Source organism: Protopterus annectens, chromosome 14.part0 (genome assembly GCF_019279795.1).
Source record: "Protopterus annectens isolate FY-2018-M chromosome 14.part0, PAN1.0, whole genome shotgun sequence".
NCBI classification, from domain to species: domain Eukaryota; kingdom Metazoa; phylum Chordata; order Ceratodontiformes; family Protopteridae; genus Protopterus; species Protopterus annectens.
Window position 1 is genome coordinate 1029253999 of NC_056748.1, and position 15859 is coordinate 1029269857.

Sequence of the window (15859 nt, forward strand, 5' to 3'; positions counted from 1 at the left end):
TGGGTGATTTCAACTACCCAAACATAGACTGGGAGCATTACTCAAGTCCCAACACCCTAGCCCAAAGGTTCCTGGAATTTATTAACTCAAATGCCATGGAATAATTAGTCACCACCCCCACAAGAGGGGATAACATACTCGACCTGATCATTACCAACATGGGGACTCTGTGCTTCATACCAGAAGTAAACCCCTCATTGGTAAGATCAGACCATAAATTAATCTCACTAGATATCCAAAACCCCTCCCCACCCCCAGCCCAGAAAACCACAGTGAAAAACTTCTCAAAAGCGAACTTCACACTTCTCAAAACAGAGGTGGAGTCTTTCAAGGCCCCCGGGACAAGGGAAACTACGGCCCAAACAGCTGAATCCTATATAAACGCATTCTATGGACACCTCCAGGAATGCATGGATCATGCTATCCCTAACAAAACCAAGACCTAATCATTCAAAGGCAGGCGTCCAGTCTGGTGGACCCCAGCCATAAACAAACTGTACAACAGAAGAAAGAAGCTACTACATGATAGAGCAAAATCCCTTAAAGGGAAGGCATCTCTGATTAGTACTAGCAAAAAATTACGATCTCTCATAAAATCCTCTAAGGCAAGCTTTGAGAAAAAAATTGCAAAGGACACTAAGGACAATCACAAGGCTTTTTTCAGCTACGTTAGGAACCTGGGGTGCAACTCCCAGATATGCTCAGAGTTAATTCTAAATAACAAAAAATTAATGGAACCCATAGACATTGCCAACATCCTGGCAGACAGGTTTAGTGCAACCCCCCCCCCCCCCAAAAGAGCAAATATCTATCCCGGCAGAGTGTAGCCCCCCCCCCCCCAGCATTTCAGATGCTCAGGTGAAAGCCGCCCTCTCCAAAGCAAAAAACACCGCTTTAATGGGACCAGACGGTGTCCCGGGTTGCGTACTACATGAACTCCAAGAACTAAACCCTCATGTAAAAATGTTGTACAATCTCAGCCTTACTACAGGATATGTACCAAATGAATGGCGTACAGCAACAGTGGTCCCTCTCCACATAGGTGGTGCCTCAACGGACCCTGGAAACTACTGCCCCATAAGCCTGACTAGCCTAGTCAGCAAAGCTATGGAAAGGATCATCATTGAACTCATAAACAATGACATTGGGGACCTACAGACACTAGATCCTACCCAATTCGGCTTTGTCAAGGGCAGATCTGCCTCTTGAACCTGGTCGACTTCTTTGAAACGGTCACCAAGGCCAGAGACGAAGGGAAGGTAGTCCACACAGCCTATCTGGACCTCGTGAAGGCATTTGACACAATACCCCACTCGGGCATCACAGATAAGCTATCCAACCTAAATATAAACCCCTATGTCACAACATGGGTTGCAAACTGGCTCAAAGACAGAACCCACAGAGTCAGAACTGTTGGAGCCATGTCTGACTCAAAACCGGTCACAAGTGGTGTACCACAGGGCTCAGTCCTGGGACCTCTCTTGTTCGGTATATACTTCTCAGAGGTGCAGGCCAGCATGGGAGGACTGTGGCTGACCAAGTTCGCAGATGACTGCAAACTGGGAGCCATAATTGACTTTCCAGCTGACACGAGCATCCTTCAAAAAGGTCTCACAGAGACGAACAACTGGTGCCAGAGCCACGGTCTAAAGCTTAATGCCAAAAAGTGAATAGTCATACCCTTTGGCAAAAACAAAGTACCCACAAATTATCACATAGGTGGAAACCCACTTTTTCAGCTACGTTAGGAACCTGGGGTGGAAACCCACTAAGCATCTGTAGTTTGTTTTCTTTACCTTGTGTTTTGCTTGCATTCTGTTTTAACAGCATATTAAAACTTCAAAAGAGACCACAGCTCTCTCTGTTCTGAGTCAGGCAGAATTTTTTCCCTCCCTCCCACCCATTTAAGTTGTCTTGTTAAATACCACTGTCTTTCTAGTTGCCCGCCTCTTATGTTAATCTGACCATATATCTCATTTCTCTCTACTTTCACTGGCTTATGTGAGTAATCACAAAACCATCACTTTTGAAATCCCACCCCTTCAATTATTTAAATTTATTGGCCATCCTACAGTATTTCATAGTACCAAAATACAAAAGTAACCACCCCTTTCAGTCCATCTTGCTGTTTTAAAAATAGTAACTCTCCACTAAACCTTAACTTTTTAAACAGGTAAAACTCAAGTTACCTACTTTCATATCTAACTTCTCTAGTGCACACTGCAGAGTGCATTCTTTTCAATCTTACCTTTAAGCATCCCTGTTACTAGCACTTTCTCTAATACCTAAAAGATCATCTCTACTTGACTCCAAGTAGACTTTTCTCTATCTGTTAAACCTAGCACTTGCTCCTACAGTACTTATTACCTTGATACGGCACTCTTATAGATAGCACCCCAAAAGGCAAACCAGCATTTCTCGGGCACCCACGTGCCGGGAATCTCTTTTAAAGTTTTTTTGTCTAGTCCTTCTAGCATGTCGAGGGATCAGTTGCTAGTGTCCTCTCCTGCTCAGCTGGTGAACCTGGGAATATTGAGGCAATGTTACAATTGCCTCATGTACACAGACAACCCTCTCCTCCTCCCACAAAACACAAATACATGCGAGAGATGCAACTATACGGCCAAACTGGAGGCTGAGCTCTCTCAACATAGGACTGGCAAGACCAGTCAGGAGGAGAAGGTTACCACACACACTATAGACCCAGTCTCACATAGTACCATCACAACCTCAAATCATACACATAAACACACAAAGACATACTCGGCTCTGATCAAAAATCTACCAAAACAGCAGAGGCCACCAAAGCAGACACCCAAACAACCACCACCTCAGAACACAACACCTGCAACACATAGACCTCACAGTCAGAGTGTCAAACAGTCACAGCCCTTAAGGCCAAACACAATGCCAGACACACTAGTCATTGGTGACTCCATAGTCAGACACACTGACGTCCGCTCACCAGACTGAGTAAGGAGAAGGTCACAGTAAGCTGCCTGTCGGGCGCTAGAATCCGCCACATAACGCAAGCACTCAGGTCTCTCAACAGCAGGTACAAATACGACTCAGTCATTGTCCACGCTGGTGTAAACGACCTGAGACGCACCTCCTTGGACTACATGAAAAGAGACATTGAGGAGCTCTCTGATTATGTAGCCCAGGCAGGTATGACCCTGACCTTGAGCAGTATCCTACCTTCACCAAGAATGATGCCACAATACAGAGATAAGATGATCAGCTTTAACAATTGGCTTAAACTCTGGTGTCATTCAAAGGGGATCCAATGTCTGTCTGCCTGGGATGACATGCTGGACAAGCCACGCTGCTTCAAGGGACGGCTTGCACCTGTCACCCTGGGATTCCGGATATTGGCAAAGGCTCTTGCCACCCCCATAGTGCCTTTTTTAGGCAAGGCTCAAATTCTAAACCTACCACCCTAGAACACAAAAAGGAAAAAAACTAAGGGTAATGCTGCTCAATGCCAGAAGTCTAAATCTCAAAATGCACGCACTCGAGGCCCTTCTCAGTATGGAGAACATCGATGTCTGTGCAGTGACAGAAACCTGGTTCAAGGCTCCTGAGAGCACCCCAGCACTATCAGGTTTTACCTCTTATCATGCGTTCCGGCCCCAAAATCCGGACAATACCAAGAAAGGAGGGGGGTTATCCATATTCATCAAAGACACCCACACCTCAGGACTGGTGGCAACGCACGATGCATCGGAGACCATCCAGGTGCAATTAACCATAGGCAAGACTGCTCTGCAAATTGTAGCATGTTACAGGCCACCCTCACAAACTCAGGAACCTCACATGGCCTTCCTGAAAACACTAGAGGGATAAATGTATCACCAAACACCATCATACTAGGTGACTTCAATTACCCTAATATAGACTGGGAACACTACTCAAGCCCAAACACCCTAGCCCAAAAGTTCCTGGAATTCATAAACTCAAATGCCATGGAACAACTAGTCACCATCCCCACAAGAGGAGAAAACATACTTGATCTCATCATCACGAACATGGGAGCACAATGTTCAACACCGGAAGTATACCCCTCACTGGTGAGATCAGATCACAAACTAATCTCGCTGGAGGTCTTCATCCCACCCCCACCTGAAATAAAAAAGACCACAGTAAAGAACTTCTCAAAGCCAACTTCACACTTGTAAAGGCTAGTGTGGTCTCCTTTAAGGCCCCGAGCGGCGGAAAACAGTACTCAAGCCGCTGAATCACTTACAAATGCCTTCTACCAGCACCTGCAGGACTGCATGGATAAGGCAATCCCAAGCAAAACAAAGACTCTTTGTACCAAAGGCAAGCGTCCAGTCTGGTGGACCCCAGCCATAAACAAACTCTACAACAAAAGGAGGAAGCTACTACAAGATAGAGCAAAATCCTTAAAAGGTAAGACACCCTTGATCACTATAAGTAAAAGCTAAGAGCTCTCATAAAATCATCCAAAGCAAATTTTGAGAGAAAAATAGCTAAAGACTCAAAAGACAATCATAAGGCCTTCTTTAGCTATGTTAGAAACCTGGGAGGAAACTCCCAGATATGCTCAGAACTAGTTCAAAATGATGTGAAGATTACTGATCCTACAGACATTGCCAACATACTGGCTGACAGGTTCAGTGCAAACTTCTCCCCTCCCCCTCAAAAGGAGAGATATTTATAACAAGCGATTGCAGCCACACAAACATCTCCAACGCCCAAGTGAGAACTGCTCTCTCCAAAGGAAAAAACACAGCATCCATGGGACCTGATGGTGTCCCCGGCTGTGTGCTCCACGAACTCAACGAGGAATTAAACCCACAGCTAGGACAGCTGTTTAATCATAGTCTTACCTCTGGATACATACCCAGTGTGGCGCACTGCAACTGTGGTCCCACTTCACAAAGGCGGTGCCTCCACCGACCCTGGAAATTACCGGCCCATTAGCTTGACAAGCCTTATCTGCAAAGCCATGGAGAGGATCATAATGGACCTCATAAATAAAGACATAGGGAATTTGCCGACTTTGGATCCATCCCAGTTTGGCTTTGTCAAAGGCAGATCATGCCTTCTAAACTTGGTTGACTTTTTCGAAACAGTCACCAAAGCCATTGATGAGGGAAAGGCAGTCCATACAGCCTACCTCGATCTGGCGAAGGCCTTCGATACAATACCCCACTCGGGTATCATTGAAAAACTCATCAGCTTAAATGTTAACCCATACATCACAAGATGGGTTGCAAACTGGCTGAGTGACAGAACCCACAGGGTCAGAGTTGCTGGCGCCATGTCAGACTCAAATCCTGTCACAAGTGGTGTACCACAGGGCTCAGTCCTGGGCCCACTCTTGTTTGGCATCTACTTTTCCGAAGTACAAGCAAACACAGGAGGGTTATGGCTGGCAAAGTTTGCAGATGACTGCAAACTGGGCCATAGTAGAAAACACATCTGACACAGATATCCTTCAGAAGGGTCTCACAGAAACGGATAACTGGTGCCAGAGCCATGGCCTAAAGTTAAATGCCAAAAAATGCATAGTCATACCCTTCGGGAAAAACAAGGTTACCCCTAGCTACCAAATAGGTGGCAATCCACTGAGCACAGAAGAAGTTATCAGGGACCTGGGGACCCAGGTTGATAGTAGTCTGTCATTCGACACCCATGTAGCTAAAGTAGTTAGGAAGACCTTCTACATTGCCCACCTTATCATGAAGGGATTCTCATCTAGATCAAGGGAGGTCATAGTCTCCCTATACTCATCACTCATCAGACCAATGATTGAGTACAATGCCCCATTCGAATGTATCTGACCCGACACTTGCAGCAGCTGGAGAGGCCACAAAAGTTCCTCACCAAAAGGATAAAGGGTCTCAAACATCTGTCCTATGCTGCCCGACTGAAAGAACTCCAGCTCTATTCAGTCGCTCACGCTTGCTCAGAGGTGACCTTTGCCTAACATACAAGGCCATGTCAAACCCAGATTTGATGAATATGCTTCACCTCAAAAATCTAGATCCGTCAGAGCCACAAGGGCGGGAGACTTAAACCTCGACACGGCTATTAATAGGACGTGCTGGAGGGATAGATTCATCACCCAAAGACTCCCTATGCTGTGGAATAAAATCCCGGTATATGTGAGGCAGAGCACCTCGCTGGCCTTGTTCAAGAGAAATCTTGACCAATGGATGGGAGATCGCAGATATACCCCAGGGATTACCTCAGTGTCACTGCTCAACAGAGGCACAGCAAAATAATGGGTATAGTTCCCCATACTAAAGGGGTGGCGTAAGCCACAAAACTATGGGCTAGGCTTGTAAATGCCCTCGGCAGATAGCCTAGTATGAACCTATGAACCTATGGAAGTAATTAGGGATCTGGGGACCCAGGTTGATAGTAACCTCTCCTTTGATAACCACATTGCCAAAGTGGTTAGAAAAACTTTCTACATAGCCCACCTTATCATGAAAGGATTCACATCTAGATTGAAGGAGGTCATAGTGCCCCTATATGCGGCCCTAATTAGGCCCATAATAGAATACAATGCCCCTTTTGGGATGTATCTTAACCGACACCTGCAGCAACTGGAAAGACCCCAAAAGTACCTCACAAAAAGAGTCAAAGGACTCAAACAGATGCCATACGTGGCTCAGTTAAAAGAACTCCAACTCTACTCAGTTGCGTACTGCCTACTTAGAGGTGACCTATGCCTGACATATAAAGCCATGTCCAACCCAGAATTAATGAACTTGCTCCACCTCAGAAAATCCAAATCCCTTAGAGCTACGCGCTCGAGGGATCTGAAACTCTGCACAGAAATAAACAGAACATGTTGGAGGGACAGATTCATAACCCAGAGGCTTCCCTTGCTCTGGAATAGAATCCCAGTCCATGTTAGACAGAGCCCCTCACTGACTCTCTTCAAGAAGAATCTTGATGAGTGGATGGGGATCGTAGGTTTACCCTGGGGATTACTTCAGTGACACTACTAGACAGAGGCATGGTAAACTAACCTTAGTAAGTGTTCGGTAAACCCAAATCGAATGGTAGTGAAAGCCAAACTCACTCGGGCTAGGCTTATAAATGCCTCAGGGCAGAGATAGCCTAGTATGAACCTATGAACCTATGAAATCATTAACAGAGACAGTGGGAACCTCCAAACTTTAGACCCCACCCAGTTTGCCTTTTTTAAGGGAAGATCATGCCTCTGAACCTGGTGGACGACTTTGAGACAGTTACCAAGGTATTAGATGCGGTTAAGGAGGTCAGCACAGCCTACCTAGACCTTGCAAATGCTTTTGACACCATTCCCCATTCTGGTATTATAGACAAACTGACCGATCTGAACATTAATCCCTATGAAATGAGATGGGTTGCAAATTGGCTCATAGACAGAACCCACATGGTGAGTGTTGCAGACTCTAGGTCCGACTCTAAACCGGTTACAAGTGGCGTCCCCCAGGGCACAGTCCTAGGACCCCTCCTATTCGGTATGTACTTCTCAGAGGTACAGGCAAGCACAGGAGGACTTTGGCTGACAAAGTTCATAGACGACTGCAAACTAGGGGCCATAATTGATTCTCCGGCTGGTACAGACACCCTCCAGAAGGGTCTCACTGAGACAGATACCGGGTGTCAAAATCATGGCCTTAAGCTGAATGCCAAAAAGTGCATAGTCATCCCCTTTGGAAAAAACAAAGTACCTGCGAGCTACCACATAGGTGGTAGTCCCCTAAATACACAAAAAGTAATAAGGGATCTGGGGACTCAAGTAGATAGCAATCTCTCCTTTGATAACCATATTGCCAAGGTGGTTATAAAATCCTTCTACGTGGCCTGCCTAATCTCAAAAGGGTTTGCATCCAGAACAAAGGAGGTTATTGTGCCTCTGTACTCATCACTTATTAGACCCATTATAGAATGCAATGCCCCATTTGGGATGTACCTTACAAGACACCTGCAACAGCCTTAAAAACCACAAAAGTACCTCACCAAGAGGATTACTGGTATCAAACAGATGACCTGTACAGCCCGACTAAAGAAACTCCAGCTGTACTCGGTTGCATATCACTTACTCAGAGGTGATCTCTGCTTGACATACAAGGCCATGTCCAACCCAGAACTGATGGATATGCTCCACCTAAAAAAAACAAATTCCTGGGAGCCACATGCTCTATGGATATAAACCTTACCACAGCGATAAATAGGACGTGCTGGAGGGATAGATTCCTGACCCAGTGACTCCCCATGCTTTGGAACAAGATTCCAGTATACATCAGGCAGAGCCCTCACTAGTACTCTTCAAGAGAAACCTTGACGGGTAGATGGGAAACAGAAAATTTACCCCAGGGATCACTGCAGTGGCTCTGCTGGACAGAGGCGCAGGGAACTAATGGCTCTGCTGGTCAGAGGCACATGGAACTAATCTAAGGGGGTGGCAAAAGCCAACACACTCTGGCTAGGCTTATACATACCCTTGGGCAGGTAGCCTAGTACTTACCCATGAACTTACCTATATATATATATATATATATATATATATATATATATATATATATATATATATATATATATATATATATATATATATATATATATATATAAAGCACACAGTCCATTCTGACCTGATGTTGATAATATTATCCCAAATACTCATTGCAGCTGTGAAAAAGCACTGAAAGGAACCACCCACTTACCATCCTGAGGGTCTACATGTACTTTGGCACTGGTACTCAAGAAACAGGAGAGCCAACAGATACAAAACTGAGGTATTGGATGCAAAGTAGCCCACTTGACACTCCAGTCTTGTTCTAGCTCCATCACGTTTCAACCTATGTTCATTAAATGTCCAGTGAAGGTAGCCTCAGTCTCTTTCTCATTATAAAAGGAATGTGGTATCATTCACTTTGCTTACCTCATCCTCAGATTAAAACAAAACATATTTTTCTTTGGAATTTCCATACCTTTCAATGGGGACCTCTCTGTCACACCTGTCTTTTCCAAAGACCATTTTTCCTCCCTCAGTAGAACCTCAGCTAATACTTCTACTTTCTCTTGATGTTTTCTTCCTGTAAACATTGACATCTATAAGCTGTCCTTCTCTGGCTGGGTTGAAGCTCATATAAGGGCCTCATAGGGTTTATTAAACTAATTAGATTCCTTAGACTACTTCCATTCTCATGTTAGTAAACAGTAATATACTTCCCTTAAAGACGTACTAAAGCTGGGTATAGCTGTTCTCTGCCTGACTATTGCTGATCTCTTCTGTGTTTGATTTTGGATTGAAGTTATTCATTTAAGGTTTGGTTGCTTCTATTTTTTTATCTTTTTCTTATATTGCATTTTGTTTTGCTTTTAAGTTTTTTGTTCTTTTTGGAATTTAAGAGGTATTGCCTAGAGTCCGTTAGAAAAAAAATATTCTGCAGACAGTGAATAACATCCAACTAATTAGTGGGAAGAGCTGAGAAATGGCATTCCTAGTGTCATCTTTATTTATCTGAAGTGGTTGTTTGACTTGCTGTTCTCTGCCTGACTATTGGTAATCTCTGTCTGTATTCATTTTCATAATCTATCTGTGCTGGTGGTGGTGTGCTTTTAAACTTGGTAGATTTGGAATTGCCTGCCTGTTCTATAAATCTGATTTTAGACATTTTTGTCATTCTCATAGGTTCATAGGTTCATACTAGGCTATCTGCCCAAGGGCATTTATAAGCCTAGCCCATAGTTATGTGGCTTTCGCCACCCCTTTAGTTTGAATAAAAACTATGCCTATCATTTTGCTGTGCCTCTGTCAAGCAGTGACACTGAAGTAATCCCTGGGGTATATCTGCAATCTCCCATCCATTGGTCAAGATTCCTCTTGAACAAGGCCAGAGAGGTGCTCTGCCTCACATGTACCGGGATTTTGTTCCACAGCATAGGGAGTCTCTGGGTGATGAATCTGTCCCTCCAGCACGTTCTATTTATAACCGTGTCAAGGTTTAAGTCTCCCGCCCTTGTGGTTCTGAGGGATCTAGATTTTTTGAGGTGAAGCATATTCATCAAATCTGGGTTTGACATGGCCTTATATGTCAGGCACAGGTCACCTCTGAGCAAGCGGTATGAGACTGAATAGAGCTGGAGTTCTTTCAGTCGGGCAGCATAAGACATATTTTTGAGACCCTTTATCCTTTTGGTGAGGAACATTTGGGGCCTTTCAAGCTGCAGCAGGTGTTTGGTCAGATACATTCTGAACGGGGCATTGTACTCAATCATAGGTCTAATGAGTGATGAGTACAGGGGGACGATGACCTCCCTTGATCTAGATGTGAATCCCTTCATGATCAGGTGGGCGATATAGAAGGTTTTCCTAACTACTTTAGCAACATGAGTGTCAAATGAAAGGCTACTGTCAACCTGGGTCCCCAGATCCCTGATCAGCTCATTTTACTGAGAACTGAGAGATTAACTGGGAGGCCTTCCGTCTTAGTATGTTAAACTTCTTTTTCTACATTCTACTTACTAAAAATCACTTTATTCAGCTGCTTTTACTTTATTTGTGTTCTTAAAGTGTTCAGTTGCATTTAATCTTCTGCATTTATTACTGCTTGTTAGAAGCCTGATTACTTTGTAACTGTTATTCTAAACCTCTTAGTTCTGATTTAAGCACTTGGGCTCCAAGCTAGTTACCTTACATAAGGAAGATTTGTGTTTACACTCATGTGGCAGGAGAGGTAGCTTACACCCTCCTGAGTTGAGAATTGCTGGTTGAAGGCTTGTTGTGTGTATTATTCTAAAAATGTCTTAGTTCTGGTTTAAGCTTTGGGCTCCAAACCAATTATCTTACTTTAGGAAGGTTTGTGTTTTGCACTCTTATGGCAGGAGAGGATAGCCTATGCCCTTCTGAGCTGGGAATTGCTGTTTAAAGTCTTATTGTGTCTGTTATTATAAAAGTGTTGCGGTCCTTATAGTCTGTGTAGATGCTTATCCCTTAACTACCCCTACTGTCTAGACAGATTTTTTTAACTACTAAAGCACTAAGTGGTGCTCATCCAGTTCCTTGTCTTGTTGACCTATTCAATACTTAAATTTCCCTCACTCATTCCTAGTAGATCAGTAGGTATGGATATGTACTTCCCAACTCTGTGTGTGTGTCCAGTCTAGCTGAGATGGGTATTCTGAGCATTGTAGCCATTGCCTCATGTACACTGACAACCCACTTATTCTTAATAAAATAGATAAAGTACTCAAGAGGTATAAATACACTTTAACACTGGAGGCAAAACTCTCAAATACAGCCAAAGCTGATCTTATAGAGGTTGTCTGTGACACACCATGCCCACTGCACAGGATAAATAGCCTACTCATAAAACTACCTATATTGAGGCATTTACAGGTCATCTTCCTAAAACACTAAGACGTCCTACACAGCACAATCAAAAAATGGCCATCGTGTAAACACTTTATTAAACACCACCCACAGCTACACATAGTAACACCATATCCAGTGCCTCTACTCCTAAGCCCTTCAGCAAACAAGTGCACAGCCAGACAAATTTCCTGGTCATTGGTGATTCTATAGTGAGGCACACTGATGTCCCATCACCAGACTGAGTAAAGAGAGAGAGTCAAGTTTAAATGCCTTTCCAGGGTTAAGATCCAGCAAGTCACACAGACACTGAGGTCATTGTACTACAGGTTCCACTATGACTCTGTCATAGTCCCTGTGGGTGTTAGTGACCTGAGACATACCTCCCTTGACCATATGAAGTGAGACATGATCGAACTTCCTGACTGTGTCTCAGGCTAGCACTGAGCAGCATACCACCTTCTCCAAGGATGATGCCACTTTGTCAACAGAAAATTATAGGTTTTAACAATTAACGTAGCTTCTGGTATCAGTCCAAGTGGGTACAGTATTGGATGGCCTGGGAGAACATGGTTGACGGACCATGCTGCTTTGTCGAGGATGGTCTGCACTTATACCCTCTAGGCTTTCAGATATTGTACCCACTTGGACTGACACCAGAACCCAAGACATTTTCCAATCCCACAGTGCCTTTTATAGGAAACACCAAACTAATAAACCCTCTGACTTAAATGAACCTATGAAGGTATATCTGAAGGTGGCTTTGCTCAATGCTAGAAGTCTTAACAAGAAACTCCACTCCCTGCAAGCCTTCCTGTCCCTGGAGGGTTTAGACATCTATGAAGTAAAGGAGACATGGTTTAAAGTCATGGAGAGTATCCCAGCAATACAAGGTTATAATGCTTTTCACACCTTAGACCAGCTACTGCACAGGAGGGAAGTAAAGGTGAAGGAGTCTTGGTCTATATTAAAACCAGCCTCACATCCAGACTAGTTAAAATGTATGACTAACTGGAACTCATACATGTACAACTCACATAAACAGGGTCTCGTACCATATCCTTGCAACCTATAGGGTCCTTCTCCATGTCCCAGGAAACCCACACTATCTATCTCAATATACTGTAGTCCCTCACCATTCAACCCAATATGATATTCATGGGGATCTCAACTGCTCCTCTGTAGACTGGGAATCCTACACCACTTCTAATGCACAAGCTCAGAGATTCCTAAACTTTGTTAATACCAACTTCCAACATGGAAGTTGGGGGGGGGGGTGGCATGTTCCTCTCTCTATGTAATGTTGTTGCTTGTCAGATCTGACTATAAGGCAGTATTGCTTGAAATAAAAAATTAAATTTGGGGATTCAGCAAACCAAAAAGCTTTGCGAACTATTCCAAGGCTAACCTTTCTCTACTAAGATCCACCTTGGTTAAATTCCAAGCATCCCCTAACCCAGTATAAACCATGGCATAATCTGAACTAATTTATGTACATCCATATTGATAGCTGTATAGTGTGAGCTTTGCCCACTTGTATTAAGAATAACAGAAACTCTAAAGACAAGCCACCATGGTGGAATCTGAGTATCACTTGGTTACATACCTCTCAACCTCACAGCACAAAAAATCTGGCAAAGCCAGAAAAACATGGGGGGACAAAGGCCCAAAATAGAGACATATTTTAAACATTGCTCCTATAAACTTAGAAAGTTGATAAAATGACAGATTTAGCATGCTTACAAATTTCAACTCAAACTGCCTGTTATTATTTAGTATTAATTATTGACTTCAATCCGCAATGATTTGCTTGAAAACCACAAATATTATGAGAAACAGACCAAAAATAAGACACAAAAATCTGGACAGTTGCGAAGTAATCTTGGTCAAGCACTGGAGTAACAATGCCATACATATTAAAAAACCCATGTAATGTTGTTGCTTGTCAGATCTGACTATAAGGCAGTATTGCTTGAAATAAAAAATTAAATTTGGGGATTCAGCAAACCAAAAAGCTTTGCGAACTATTCCAAGGCTAACCTTTCTCTACTAAGATCCACCTTGGTTAAATTCCAAGCATCCCCTAACCCAGTATAAACCATGGCATAATCTGAACTAATTTATGTACATCCATATTGATAGCTGTATAGTGTGAGCTTTGCCCACTTGTATTAAGAATAACAGAAACTCTAAAGACAAGCCACCATGGTGGAATCTGAGTATCACTTGGTTACATACCTCTCAACCTCACAGCACAAAAAATCTGGCAAAGCCAGAAAAACATGGGGGGACAAAGGCCCAAAATAGAGACATATTTTAAACATTGCTCCTATAAACTTAGAAAGTTGATAAAATGACAGATTTAGCATGCTTACAAATTTCAACTCAAACTGCCTGTTATTATTTAGTATTAATTATTGACTTCAATCCGCAATGATTTGCTTGAAAACCACAAATATTATGAGAAACAGACCAAAAATAAGACACAAAAATCTGGACAGTTGCGAAGTAATCTTGGTCAAGCACTGGAGTAACAATGCCATACATATTAAAAAACCCATGACCATTCTAAACAGGCAGCTAAGTGGATTAATTAAAACTTCAAAGGCTACATTTGAAGAAAATACAGTTTTTCAGGCAAAATACTACCACAAAGCTTTCTACAGCTATGTCCAGGACCTTAGAGAAAATACAGAACAATGAGCAGAATTTATTGTCAGTGGCATCACCCACAGTGAACCGGAGGCCATTGCCAACCTTTTGTTTTTTGTTCAAGTATTTTATTTAGATTTTAACATGGTCATCCTTTTAACTGACAGGTTCAGCTCAAATTTCTTTGCCAATCCCCCTGGTACTCTAAAGGAAGTATTGCATAGCATAATTTCCCCAACCATTACTAAGAAACAGGGCATCAGTGCACTTTCCAAGGACTAAAACACTGCATCAGTGGGCCCAGATAACACCCCTGGATGCTTAATAACTAGAATGAAACATGACCTCTCTTGTCCACTTGAGTGACTTTTCAACAGGACCCTAGCATCAGGTTTTGTGCCTAAGGAATGGAAGATGGTTATAGTCATTCCACTGCACAAAGGAGGTCTAGCCATTGATCTGGGTAACTACAGGCCCATAAGTCTGACTAGCATAATATGTAAGGCCATGGAAAGAATCATCATGGACATGATAAACAAGGACATAGATAATCTGCAAATGCTGGACCTATCACAGTATGGCTCAAAGGAAGGTCATACCTATTAAATCTGGTAGACTTTTTTGGGGGTGGGGGGGTCACCAAAGTTTTGGCTGAAGGCAAGACTGAGCACACAGCTTACCTTGACCTGGCCAAGGCTTTTGATATAATACCCAATTTAGGCATTATAGACAAACTTGCTAATTTTGGTATATACCCTTTTATCACCTGCTGGATGGTCAAAATAGATAAGGCCACCTCCCCCAAGAGCCAGTCACTAGTGGAGACTCCAGGGCTTGGTACTGGGCCTGCTCCTTTTTGGCATCTGTTTTTCTGAAATAGAAGCAAATGCTGAATGTTTATGGATGACTAACTTTGCAGATATTTGCAAGCTAGGGGTTATCACTGACTCCCCTTCAGACACTAGCATTCTTCAAGAAGGCCTATCTCTGACTAACAAATAGTGCCAAAGCCATGGTCTTAAACTCAGTGCTAAGAAATGCATAATTGTACCCTTTGGGAAGTCAACAACCTAGCTAATTACCATGTTGATAGTATGCCCCTAAGAGTCAAACCAGTGGTTAGGGATATGGGTATGGATGTAGACCGTAACCTTACTTTCAACCACCATGTTGCCACAGTGGTGAGGAAATTGTCTTATATTGTGTAACTCATAAGTAAGGGCATGGTGTCTGTCGCTGGTATGGTCAGGATAAAACAGACGAGCATTCGTGGGTTCTTTTCAGGCAGCTTTATTGCACACAAACACATCAGAAATGAGGCTTTGTAACTTAAACTTATAAACAGACTGACTACTGTACTCATACATATTAACACTCTGGCTGTTCTCTCAAAATGGTACTGCTGCCTGTACATGCTCAGTATTTATATGCATGTGCTACATCTGGAAATGCTTCTTAAAGGTACATACACACGCTCTTTTCTACATTCTCCCTCTTTGAGAAATAGTCCTTATATAAAATTACACTATTCAATGACATGCAACTTACAGACATGCAATTATACAGAACTAATTATCTGACATGCAGTCATATGAAATTAGACACACACAAAACAATTATGCCCAGGTTGCTCCGTATTTTACACTAGGTCTTGAAATATGACCTGACCTTGTAACATAAAAGTCAGAATTGGATCTAGCAATGGGGACTGTCTTCAAGGAATGCTCAACTTTGGTGACATCTGGGACATCATCAGGAGTGGGAATGCATAATGTGACACGTTCTTTGCTACAAACATTGTCAGGGTTGCTCTGAGATCTAGAGTCTGTATCACAGGTATGATGCTGCAATACCATTTCTGAT